We start from the raw sequence: 10,691 nt of genomic DNA on the forward strand, positions 1-10,691 counted from the left end.
GGCATCAGGCATTTTTCCCAAGTCACTAAAGATAGCTGCTATTAAGCCACTCCTCAAGAAAAGGACTCTAGATGCCTCTATAATGGACAACGATAGACCTGTCTCTAACCTCTCTTTTATTTCCTAGATTATTGAAAAAGTTGTATTTCACCAGCTTCATGACTTTTTAAATGAAAGTGGAAATCTTGATAAATTTCAGTCCGGCTTCCGACCTAATCACAGCACTGAAACAGCTCTGGTCAAAGTGTTAGATGACATTAGGTTGAATACTGATTCTGGTCAAGTATCAGTCCTGGTTCTGTTGGATCTCAGTGCTGCGTTTGACACTGTAGATCACAGAATCCTGTTGCACAGGCTGGAAAACTGGGTTGGACTTTCTGGAGCGGTCCTTAACTGATTCAGGTCCTATTTAGAAGGCCGGAGTTATTTTGTTACGATCGGCAGCTATGAATCTGAGCGAGTGGCCATGACTTGTGGAGTCCCCCAGGGGTCAGTCCTTGGTCCTCTTCTGTTCAACTTGGATATGCTCCCTTTGGGTCAAATATTATAGAACTATAGCATTTATTATCAAAGTTATGCTGATGATATACAACTTTATGTGTCTCTGTCACCAGATGACTGCAGTCCAATAGACTTATTGTGTCAGTGTCTGGAGCAAATAAACACCTGGATGAAGGAGAATTTTCTAAAATTAAATGAAGACAAAACTGAGATTATTCTGTTTGGTAGCAAAGAGAAGAGGGTCAGTATTGGCAAACACCTGGAGACTAGGGCTCTTAAAATCACTGACCAAGTTCGTAGGTTGATAGACTCAGATCTGACTTTCAGCAGCCACATCAAAGCTGTCACTAAGAAGCTTTTTACCAGCTCAGAAACATCAACAGAATTAAAAGTTTAGTCTCCCAGAAAGACCAAGAAAAACTATTACTATAATGGTCATTTAACAGGACTTCCTAAAAAGACCATTAAACATCTGCAGCTCATTCAAAACGCTGCTGCTAGAGATTTAACCAGGACTAAGAGATCTGAACACATCACACCAGTTTTGAAATCTTTACACTGGCTTCTTGTCAGTCACAGAATAGATTTTAAAACCCATTTGATTGTTTACAAATCCCAGAATGGTTTAGGCCCAGAATACATCTGTGATATGTTCAGAGAATATAAACCTAGCAGAGCTCTTAGATCCAAAGACTCTGGTCAACTAGTCCAGACCAGAGTCCAGACTAAACATGGAGAAGCAGCATTTAGCTGTTATGCTGCTAACAAGTGGAACAAACTGCCAGTGGAGATTAAACTTTCACCAAATGTAGACATTTTTAAATCCAGGTTAAAAACATTTCTTTTCTCATGCGCCTATGCATGAAATCTACACGGAAACTTTTTAATTTATCTTGCATTTAATCATTTTAATGTGATTTAATATTTTATTGTGATAATGTGTTGATGCCTTTTACTATTTTTAAATATCTGTAATGCCTTTGTTTTATGTAAAGCACTTTGAATTATCCTATACATGAAATGTGCTATACAAATAAACTGCCTTGCTTTGCCTTGCCTAGAGGCGGATGCAAAAGCTTACAGCACCTGGCATTCCCAGGCGGTCTCATATCCAAGTACTGACCAGGCCCGACCATGCTTAGCTTCCGAAATCAGATGAGATCGGGCGTGTTCAGGGTGGTATGGCCATAAGCGAGAGAGCCAAGCCTAGACGGCGTTTTTATACTCTATGTGCACTCACCATCTTTTTCTACTGTTTGGAAACAGCAGTAAAGTAGAGGTCCTCCTTCCTGGTCTTCCAGGGCCAGGGTCCTGCAGATTTTTAACATTTTTTATAAAGGTTTCCCTTGGGCAACACACCTGATTGAGATGCTGTTGTTGTGAGCCAGGTGTGTTGCTTGCCAAGTGGGATTGAGCAGCCCATGTTGATCCGTCAGCTTTCACTCCACTCGTGAAAGCGCGTCTCTCAGACTGGGTTGCTGCAAACAAAGAAGCAGACGTTTGTTCCTTGCTTGTATATTTGTAGTGAAGCTGGACACGCAGTAAGATACATGCAGATTTGTAGCGTGTGAGCATGTTAAATAGCAGCAGAAACCTAGTTTTGCTGTAATAAGCAAAGACAAAGGTGAGTGTGTAAATGCTGCTGCTGGATGACGTAGAAAAGGATATTTTCTCGTGTTTGTTGTCGCTTACGGTCATACCACCCTGAATGTGCCCGATCTCGTCTGATCTCAGAAGTCTAGCAGGGTCGGGCCTGGTCAGTACTTGGATGGGAGACCGCCTGGGAATACCAGGTGCTGTAAGCTTTTGCACACCTCTCTACAAACTGCAGAGGGCGCTGCTGCAGCATCACTCCAAACAGCTTCATATTTCACAATGACAAAACCAAAACTTCCACAAACATTACCATTACAAATGCTTCACGTGCTGCTTCAACACAATCTTCATCACTCCGTTTGGAGCTTCTTGCTCTATTTATATACACAGGAACAAACACTTCGGGTGTGTTCACAAAACTTCTTTTTTACCTGCACCTCTCACATGCACAGCTGTCAGTCTTCATACAGAATCAACAAGAAAATTCTTTATTTCAATCACAGCAGTCACCTGCCACGTAACAACCTTTTTGTGTAGAAGATGTAAATCAGTTTCACTGCTGAGCTCAATGCTAATGCACTCTTTAAAACCACTTATTTTTACGTTTTTCTCTGTTACTGTTGCTTCAAACCAAGAGAAAAGAAATAAATAATAAATAAATAAATAAATATCCTTTGTAACATTGCATATTATCACAGGGTTGCAAAATGCTTTTGTAGCACCATCTGTGCTACGACCTTTATGATGTCACATTTGCCTGTGCGATGTCAGTGATTGACCTGTGCATGACCATTTTACTACTCTTTTGATGTTATTGTCATCTATGTGATTTCACACTTGCATCTTTGTTTCGCCTTTATGATGTCATACTCATCTGTGTATGATCTTTGTGGCACCTTTTTTGATGTGAAAGTATCTTTGTGATGTCATTGTTTGATCAGCGTATGATCTTTGTGCCATCTCTACGGTACCACATTAGTCTGCGATTTTTTTTTTTCATTTTTATTTTTTTGTGTGTGCTCATTGATCTTTGTTCCACCTTTATGTCATATTCATCTGTGTGATGTCACCTTTTGATCTGTGTATGTTCTTTGCACCAGCTACTGTGTGATGTCACTGTTTGATCTATTGTGAACTGTAAGCATTTTAACTGAGCTCAGGAATTTCCCTCCCTATTAGTCCAAGTAGATTTCCTAGTTGGTTGACATGAAAGGAAGGCTGACTGTTGTATTGTTGTATTATGAATGATGAGTGAATCAATTTAAAGGTAAGTGTAGTGTTTAATTGTTTGTTGTAGCAGCTGCGCCCTCCGCAGTTTGTAGAGACGGGTGCAAAAGCTTACAGCACCTGGTATTCCCAGGCAGTCTCCCATCCAAGTACTGACCAGGCCCGACCATGCTTAGCTTCCGAGATCAGACGAGATCGGGCGTGTTCAGGGTGGTATGGCCATAAGCGAGAGAGGCAGGCCTAGACTGCGTTTTTATACTCTATGTGCACTCACCATCTTTTTCTACTGTTTGGAAACAGCAGTAAAGTAGAGGTCCTCCGTCCTGCTCTTCCAGGGCCAGGGTCCTGCAGATTTTTAACATTTTTTAGAAAGGTTTCCCTTGGGCAACACACCTGATTGAGATGCTGTTGTTGTGAGCCAGGTGTGTTGCTTGCCAAGTGGGATTGAGCAGCCCATGTTGATCCGTCAGCTTTCTCTCCACTCGTGAAAGTGCGTCTCTCAGACTGGGTGGCTGCAAACAAAGAAGCAGACGTTTGTTCCTTGCTTGTATATTTGTAGTGAAGCTGGACACGCAGTAAGATACATGCAGATTTGTAGCGTGTGAGCATGTTAAATAGCAGCAGAAACCTAGTTTTGCTGTAATAAGCAAAGACAAAGGTGAGTGTGTAAATGCTGCTGCTGGATGACGTAGAAAAGGATATTTTCTCGTGTTTGTTGTCGCTTACGGCCATACCACCCTGAATGTGCCCGATCTCGTCTGATCTCGGAAGCCTAGCAGGGTCGGGCCTGGTCAGTACTTGGATGGGAGACCGCCTGGGAATACCAGGTGCTGTAAGCTTTTGCACACCTCTCTACAAACTGCAGAGGGCGCTGCTGCAGCATCACTCCAAACAGCTTCATATTTCACAATGACAAAACCAAAACTTCCACAAACATTACCATTACAAATGCTTCACGTGCTGCTTCAACACAATCTTCATCACTCCGTTTGGAGCTTCTTGCTCTATTTATATACACAGGAACAAACACTTCGGGTGTGTTCACAAAACTTCTTTTTTACCTGCACCTCTCACATGCACAGCTGTCAGTCTTCATACAGAATCAACAAGAAAATTCTTTATTTCAATCACAGCAGTCACCTGCCACGTAACAACCTCTTTGTGTAGAAGATGTAAATCAGTTTCACTGCTGAGCTCAATGCTAATGCACTCTTTAAAACCACTTATTTTTACGTTTTTCTCTGTTACTGTTGCTTCAAACCAAGAGAAAAGAAATAAATAATAAATAAATAAATAAATATCCTTTGTAACATTGCATATTATCACAGGGTTGCAAAATGCTTTTGTAGCACCATCTGTGCTACGACCTTTATGATGTCACATTTGCCTGTGCGATGTCAGTGATTGACCTGTGCATGACCATTTTACTACTCTTTTGATGTTATTGTCATCTATGTGATTTCACACTTGCATCTTTGTTTCGCCTTTATGATGTCATACTCATCTGTGTATGATCTTTGTGGCACCTTTTTTGATGTGAAAGTATCTTTGTGATGTCATTGTTTGATCAGCGTATGATCTTTGTGCCATCTCTAAGGTACCACATTAGTCTGCGATTTTTTTTTAAAAATTTTTTTTGTGTGTGTGTGCTCATTGATCTTTGTTCTACCTTTATGTCATATTCATCTGTGTGATGTCACCTTTTGATCTGTGTATGTTCTTTGCACCAGCTACTGTGTGATGTCACTGTTTGATCTATTGTGAACTGTAAGCATTTTAACTGAGCTCAGGAATTTTCCTCCCTATTAGTCCAAGTAGATTTCCTAGTTGGTTGACATGAAAGGAAGGCTGACTGTTTGTGTATTATGAATGATGAGTGAATCAATTTAAAGGTAAGTGTGGTGTTTAATTGTTTGTTGTAGCAGCTGCGCCCTCTGCAGTTTGTAGAGACGGGTGCAAAAGCTTACAGCACCTGGTATTCCCAGGCGGTCTCCCATCCAAGTACTGACCAGGCCCGACCATACTTAGCTTCCGAGATCAGACGAGATCGGGCGTGTTCAGGGTGGTATGGCCATAAGCGAGAGAGCCAGGCCTAGACGGCGTTTTTATACTCTATGTGCACTCACCATCTTTTTCTACTGTTTGGAAACAGCAGTAAAGTAGAGGTCCTCCTTCCTGGTCTTCCAGGGCCAGGGTCCTGCAGATTTTTAACATTTTTTATAAAGGTTTCCCTTGGGCTTTTAACCAGCTCTGTGATCTCCCTTCCTCTGCCGACACAGAGCAGCTCAGCTCCTGGTTTGACTCCTCCTGCCGAACTATACTGGACTCTGTGGCTCCAATAAAAAATGTGAAGCCCAGGGTTAAATCTAAGCCCTGGCTTAATGATGAGACTCGGGCAGCTAGACGGGAGTGCCGCAAAGCTGAGCGAAGGTGGAAAAAGGAGAAGCTGCAGGTTTTCTTCCTCATCCTTAAGGACTGTTGGCACTGTTACCAGCACACTGTTAAGGAGGCTAAAAGGAAATATCTAGCAAACCTTATTGAGTCTAATCGCCATAACCCACATGTGTTGTTTAAAACCATAGACATTGTTCTTAATGCCCCACAGCCTGTTAGCCTGGAGGCATCTTCTGAGACTTGCAGTAGCTTCCTCCACTTTTTCATTGATAAGGTTGCTACTGCAAGGACTCTCATCTCTACTCCTGAATCTGACCCCTCTGTCTCTGTTCGATGTTCTGCAGCTCTTGAGGAGTTTGAGCTGGTATCTCTTTCAGTCCTAGAAGATCTGATTGGCCATATGAAGCCGTCAGGCTCTCCCCATGATGTTGTCCCTCCTGGTTTCTTGAAAAAATGTTTTCCTAGTCTAGGGCAGGCAGTTCTGGCCATTATTAACAGTAGTTTGTCATCTGGAGTTGTTCCGTTGAGTTTTAAACATGCTGTGGTCCAGCCCTTACTTAAAAAACCTGGCCTTGATGGCAGCGTGCTGGCCAATTTTAGACCTATTTCGAGGCTGCCTTTTATTTCTAAAATCTTAGAAAAAGTTGTCCACACTCAACTCAAGCTGTTTTTAGATGATCGTGATGTCCTGGAGGTGTTCCAGTCTGGTTTTAAAACTCTGCACAGCACCGAGTCAGTTTTGTTAAGAGTGTTCAATGACATCCTCTTAGCAAATGACTCTGGTGAACATATTATTCTTATTTTATTAGATTTAACAGCAGCTTTTGACACTGTGGACCACAACACTTTAGTGACTCGGTTATGCCACCTAGTGGGCATCGGTGGTACTGCATTGGAGTGGTTCAAGTCTTATCTCTCCGACAGAAGCATTAGTGTGACCTCTGGAAACTTTGAATCCAGCTCTGCTCCACTTCCTTATGGGATTCCCCAGGGGTCGATTTTAGGGCCTCTGCTCTTCTCTTTGTATTTACTGCCCCTAGGCTCAATCCTGAGAAGGCATGGCATCTCCTATCACTTTTATGCTGACGACAGTCAGATATATATGCCCCTTAAAAAGAAACAGTCTTTCTCCCTTGCCCCTCTTCTGGCATGTCTCAAAGACATAAAAGCCTGGTTGGCCCTAAACTTTTTATTCCTTAATGAGGAAAAAACTGAAGTGATGGTGTTCGGTCCCAGTAGCTTTTGTGAACCCTGCACCATTCATTTTGGGTCCTTTGGCAGGTTTTTTAAAGCCAACAGTCTCAAACTTGGGTTTTAAGATGGACAGTGATTTTAAACTGGATAGTCAAATCAGCTCTGTAGTGAAGTCCAGCTTTTTCCACATCAGGCAGCTTGCTAAGGTCAAATCTTTTCTTAATAAACAACACTTTGAAACAGTAATCCATGCCTTCATTACATCTCGGCTGGATTATTGTAATGCTCTTTATTTCGGGGTTAGCCAGTCCTCCCTCGCACGTCTCCAGTTGGTGCAAAATGCAGCTGCACGCCTCCTAGCTGGAGTACGTAAGAGGGAGCACATAACCCCCATCCTGGCCTCACTTCACTGGCTGCCAGTGCACTACAGAGTTCATTTTAAGATTCTTTTATTTGTTTTTAAATCCTTAAATGGTCTGGCGCCTCCTTACCTCTCTGAGCTACTCCACCCCTATGCTCCTGCTCGGTGCCTCAGGTCAGCTGACCTGCTGCTCCTGGATGTACCGAGGTCCAAACGGAAGCTCAGGGGGGATAGAGCTTTTTCAGTCACTGGTCCAAAACTGTGGAATGAGCTCCCTCTCCACATTAGACAAGCTTCTTCATTGTCTATTTTTAAAACTCATCTTAAAACCCATTTTTATTCTTTGGCTTTCAGCCCAGTGTGAGACTGTTCCTGTTTTAGTGTACAGTGGTTTGTTTTACTTATTGGTTTTATTTGTTTATATTTGTTCTTTTAAAATTGCTCATTGTTTTAAAACCGTTTTTAAAACAATGAACAATTATTTTATTATATTTTATGATATTATTTATTTCCTGGTTGATTTTTGTACTTTGTGTTGCTTTGTCCATTTATGTACAGCACTTTGTTTCAGCTGTGGTTGTTTTAAAGGGCTATATAAATAAAGTTGAGTTGAGAGTTGAGTTGAGTTGAGTTGGGCAACACACCTGATTGAGATGCTGTTGTTGTGAGCCAGGTGTGTTGCTTGCCAAGTGGGATTGAGCAGCCCATGTTGATCCGTCAGCTTTCACTCCACTCGTGAAAGTGTGACTCTCAGACTGGGTGGCTGCAAACAAAGAAGCAGACGTTTGTTCCTTGCTTGTATATTTGTAGTGAAGCTGGACATGCAGTAAGATACATGCAGATTTGTAGCGTGTGATCATGTTAAATAGCAGCAGAAACCTAGTTTTGCTGTAATAAGCAAAGACAAAGGTGAGTGTGTAAATGCTGCTGCTGGATGACGTAGAAAAGGATATTTTCTCGTGTTTGTTGTCGCTTACGGCCATACCACCCTGAATGTGCCCGATCTCGTCTGATCTCGGAAACCTAGCAGGGTCGGGCCTGGTCAGTACTTGGATGGGAGACCGCCTGGGAATACCAGGTGCTGTAAGCCTTTGCACCCCTCTCTACAAACTGCAGAGGGCGCTGCTGCAGCATCACTCCAAACAGCTTCATATTTCACAATGACAAAACCAAAACTTCCACAAACATTACCATTACAAATGCTTCACGTGCTGCTTCAACACAATCTTCGACACTCCGTTTGGAGCTTCTTGCTATATTTATATACACAGGAACACACACTTCGGGTGTGCTCACAAAACTTCTTTTTTACCTGCACCTCTCACATGCACAGCTGTCAGTCTTCATACAGAATCAACAAGAAAATTCTTTATTTCAATCACAGCAGTCCTGTGTATATAAATATAGCAAGAAGCTCCAAACGGAGTGATGAAGATTGTGTTGAAGCAGCACGTGAAGCATTTGTAATGGTAATGTTTGTGGAAGTTTTGGTTTTGACACTGACAGCAAAGAGTATTATGAGAGCTGCTGGTATGGATCAAACTCACCAGAACTAAAGGAGAAATGGCAGGGAGCCAGATGGACTGTACTGTTGATCATGAGGCTCATGGATCAATACTGAAAGTTATTGGTTTAGTGTGGAGACCAGCAACTGACGACTTTGTGTTTGACCCCAAAGGTTTGCACATGATCTTGAAGCAAAGGGAGAATATGAAGAGAAGAGTCCTACAATCAGCTGCTCGAATATTTGACCCTCTTGGATTCTTGACCCCTTTCACTGTCAGAATAAAGTATCTGTTCCAGGAAATGTTGGAGAGAGTGCTGAGATGGGACGAAGAGCTGCCACCTGATCTCACAAAGAAATGGCAACAGTAGTGCTCAGAGCTTCCTCAGCTACACCAGCTGTCCATCTCAAGGTGGTACAAGACTGATGTGCAGCCCCAGAACAGTCAAAAAACACAAGTAGCTCAAGTGAAAGGGCTTACAGTGCAGTTGCTTATCTGCAGGGAGAAACCAAGGATGGAGCAATGACAACGAGCCAAGCTGCATCCAAGTACCAGTGTTATGCCTGGAGAGGTATACAGGGTGTGCAGAATTATTAGGCAAGTTTTATTTTTGAGGATTAATTTTATTATAGAACAACAACTATGTTCGCAATGAATACAAAAGACTCATAAATATCAAAGCTGGATATTTTTGGAAGTTGGAGTGTGGCTCTTTTTAGTTTTAGTATCTTAGGAGGATATCTGTGTGTGCTGGTGACAATTACTGTGCATAATTATTAGGCAACCTAACAAAAACCAAATATATACCCATTTCACTTATTTATTTTCACCAGGGAAACCAATATAACAACTCAAAATTTACAAATATACATTTCTGGCATTCAAAAACAAAACAAAAACAAATCAGTGACCAATATAACCACCTTTCTTTGCGAGGACACTCAAAAGCCTGCCATCCATAGATTCTGTCAGTGTCTTGATCTGTTCACGATCAACATTGCGTGCAGCAGCAACCACAGCCTCCCAGACACTGTTCAGAGAGGTGTACTGTTTTCCCTCCCTGTAGATCTCACATTTGATGAGGGACCACAGGTTCTCTATGGGGTTAAGATCAGGTGAACAAGGAGGCAATGTCATTATTTTTCTTCTTTTAAACCAGGGCTATTCAATTCGGTCCTACGAGGGCAGCAATCCAGCAGGTTTTCCATGTATCCCTGCTTCAACACACCTGACTCAAATTAATTAGTCATTGTTCAGAACTTGATTGGCTGTTAGATCCATTTAATTTGAGTCATGTGTGTTAAAGCAGGGATACATGGAAAACCTGCTGGATTGCTGCCCTCGTAGGACCGAATTGAATAGCCCTGTTCTAGACCTTTTCTGGCCAGCCACGCAGTGGAGTACTTGGATGCGTGTGATGGAGCATTGTCCTGCATGAAAATCATGTTTTTCTTGAACGATGCTGACTTCTTCCTGTACCACTGCTTGAAGAAGGTGTCTTCCAGAAACTGGCAGTAGGACTGGGAGTTGAGCTTGACTCCATCCTCAACCCGAAAAGGTCCCACAAGCTCATCTTTGATGATACCAGCCCATACCAGTATCCCACCTCCACCTTGCTGGCGTCTGAGTCGGAGTGGAGCTCTTTGCCCTGTACTGATCCAGCCACGGGCCCATCCATCTGGCCCATCAAGACTCACTCTCATTTCATCAGTCCATAAAACCTTAGAAAAATCAGTCTTATGATATTTCTTGGCCCAGTCTTGACGTTTTATCTTGTGGGTCTTGTTCAGAGGTGGTCGTTTTTCAGCCTTCCTTACCTTGGCCATGTCCCTGAGTATTGCACACCTTGTGCTTCTTGGCACTCCAGTAATGTTGCAGCTCTGAAATATGGCAAAGCTGGGGCATCTTGGCAG

The 10,691-nt window shown here is 42.5% G+C and overlaps 5 non-coding genes and 1 pseudogene across 5 annotated transcripts; 3 read left to right on the top strand and 3 right to left on the bottom strand.

Moving 5' to 3' along the window:
* Positions 1–1,575: 1,575 nt before the first annotated feature.
* LOC121637585 lies at positions 1,576–1,694 on the bottom strand (annotated as a pseudogene).
* A 493-nt stretch (positions 1,695–2,187) lies between these two features.
* On the top strand, positions 2,188–2,306 carry LOC121637581. The gene has a single exon (XR_006009892.1). It is a non-coding gene; the product is annotated as a 5S ribosomal RNA (ribosomal RNA).
* Positions 2,307–3,432: 1,126 nt separating this feature from the next.
* LOC121637578 lies at positions 3,433–3,551 on the bottom strand. Its single transcript, XR_006009889.1, has one exon. It is a non-coding gene; the product is annotated as a 5S ribosomal RNA (ribosomal RNA).
* A 493-nt stretch (positions 3,552–4,044) lies between these two features.
* LOC121637565 lies at positions 4,045–4,163 on the top strand. Its single transcript, XR_006009877.1, has one exon. It is a non-coding gene; the product is annotated as a 5S ribosomal RNA (ribosomal RNA).
* A 1,121-nt stretch (positions 4,164–5,284) lies between these two features.
* On the bottom strand, positions 5,285–5,403 carry LOC121637564. The gene has a single exon (XR_006009876.1). It is a non-coding gene; the product is annotated as a 5S ribosomal RNA (ribosomal RNA).
* Positions 5,404–8,244: 2,841 nt separating this feature from the next.
* LOC121637563 lies at positions 8,245–8,363 on the top strand. Its single transcript, XR_006009875.1, has one exon. It is a non-coding gene; the product is annotated as a 5S ribosomal RNA (ribosomal RNA).
* The last annotated feature ends 2,328 nt before the right edge of the window (positions 8,364–10,691 follow it).

This window comes from Melanotaenia boesemani, chromosome 3 (genome assembly GCF_017639745.1).
Source record: "Melanotaenia boesemani isolate fMelBoe1 chromosome 3, fMelBoe1.pri, whole genome shotgun sequence".
In the NCBI taxonomy this organism is placed as follows: domain Eukaryota; kingdom Metazoa; phylum Chordata; class Actinopteri; order Atheriniformes; family Melanotaeniidae; genus Melanotaenia; species Melanotaenia boesemani.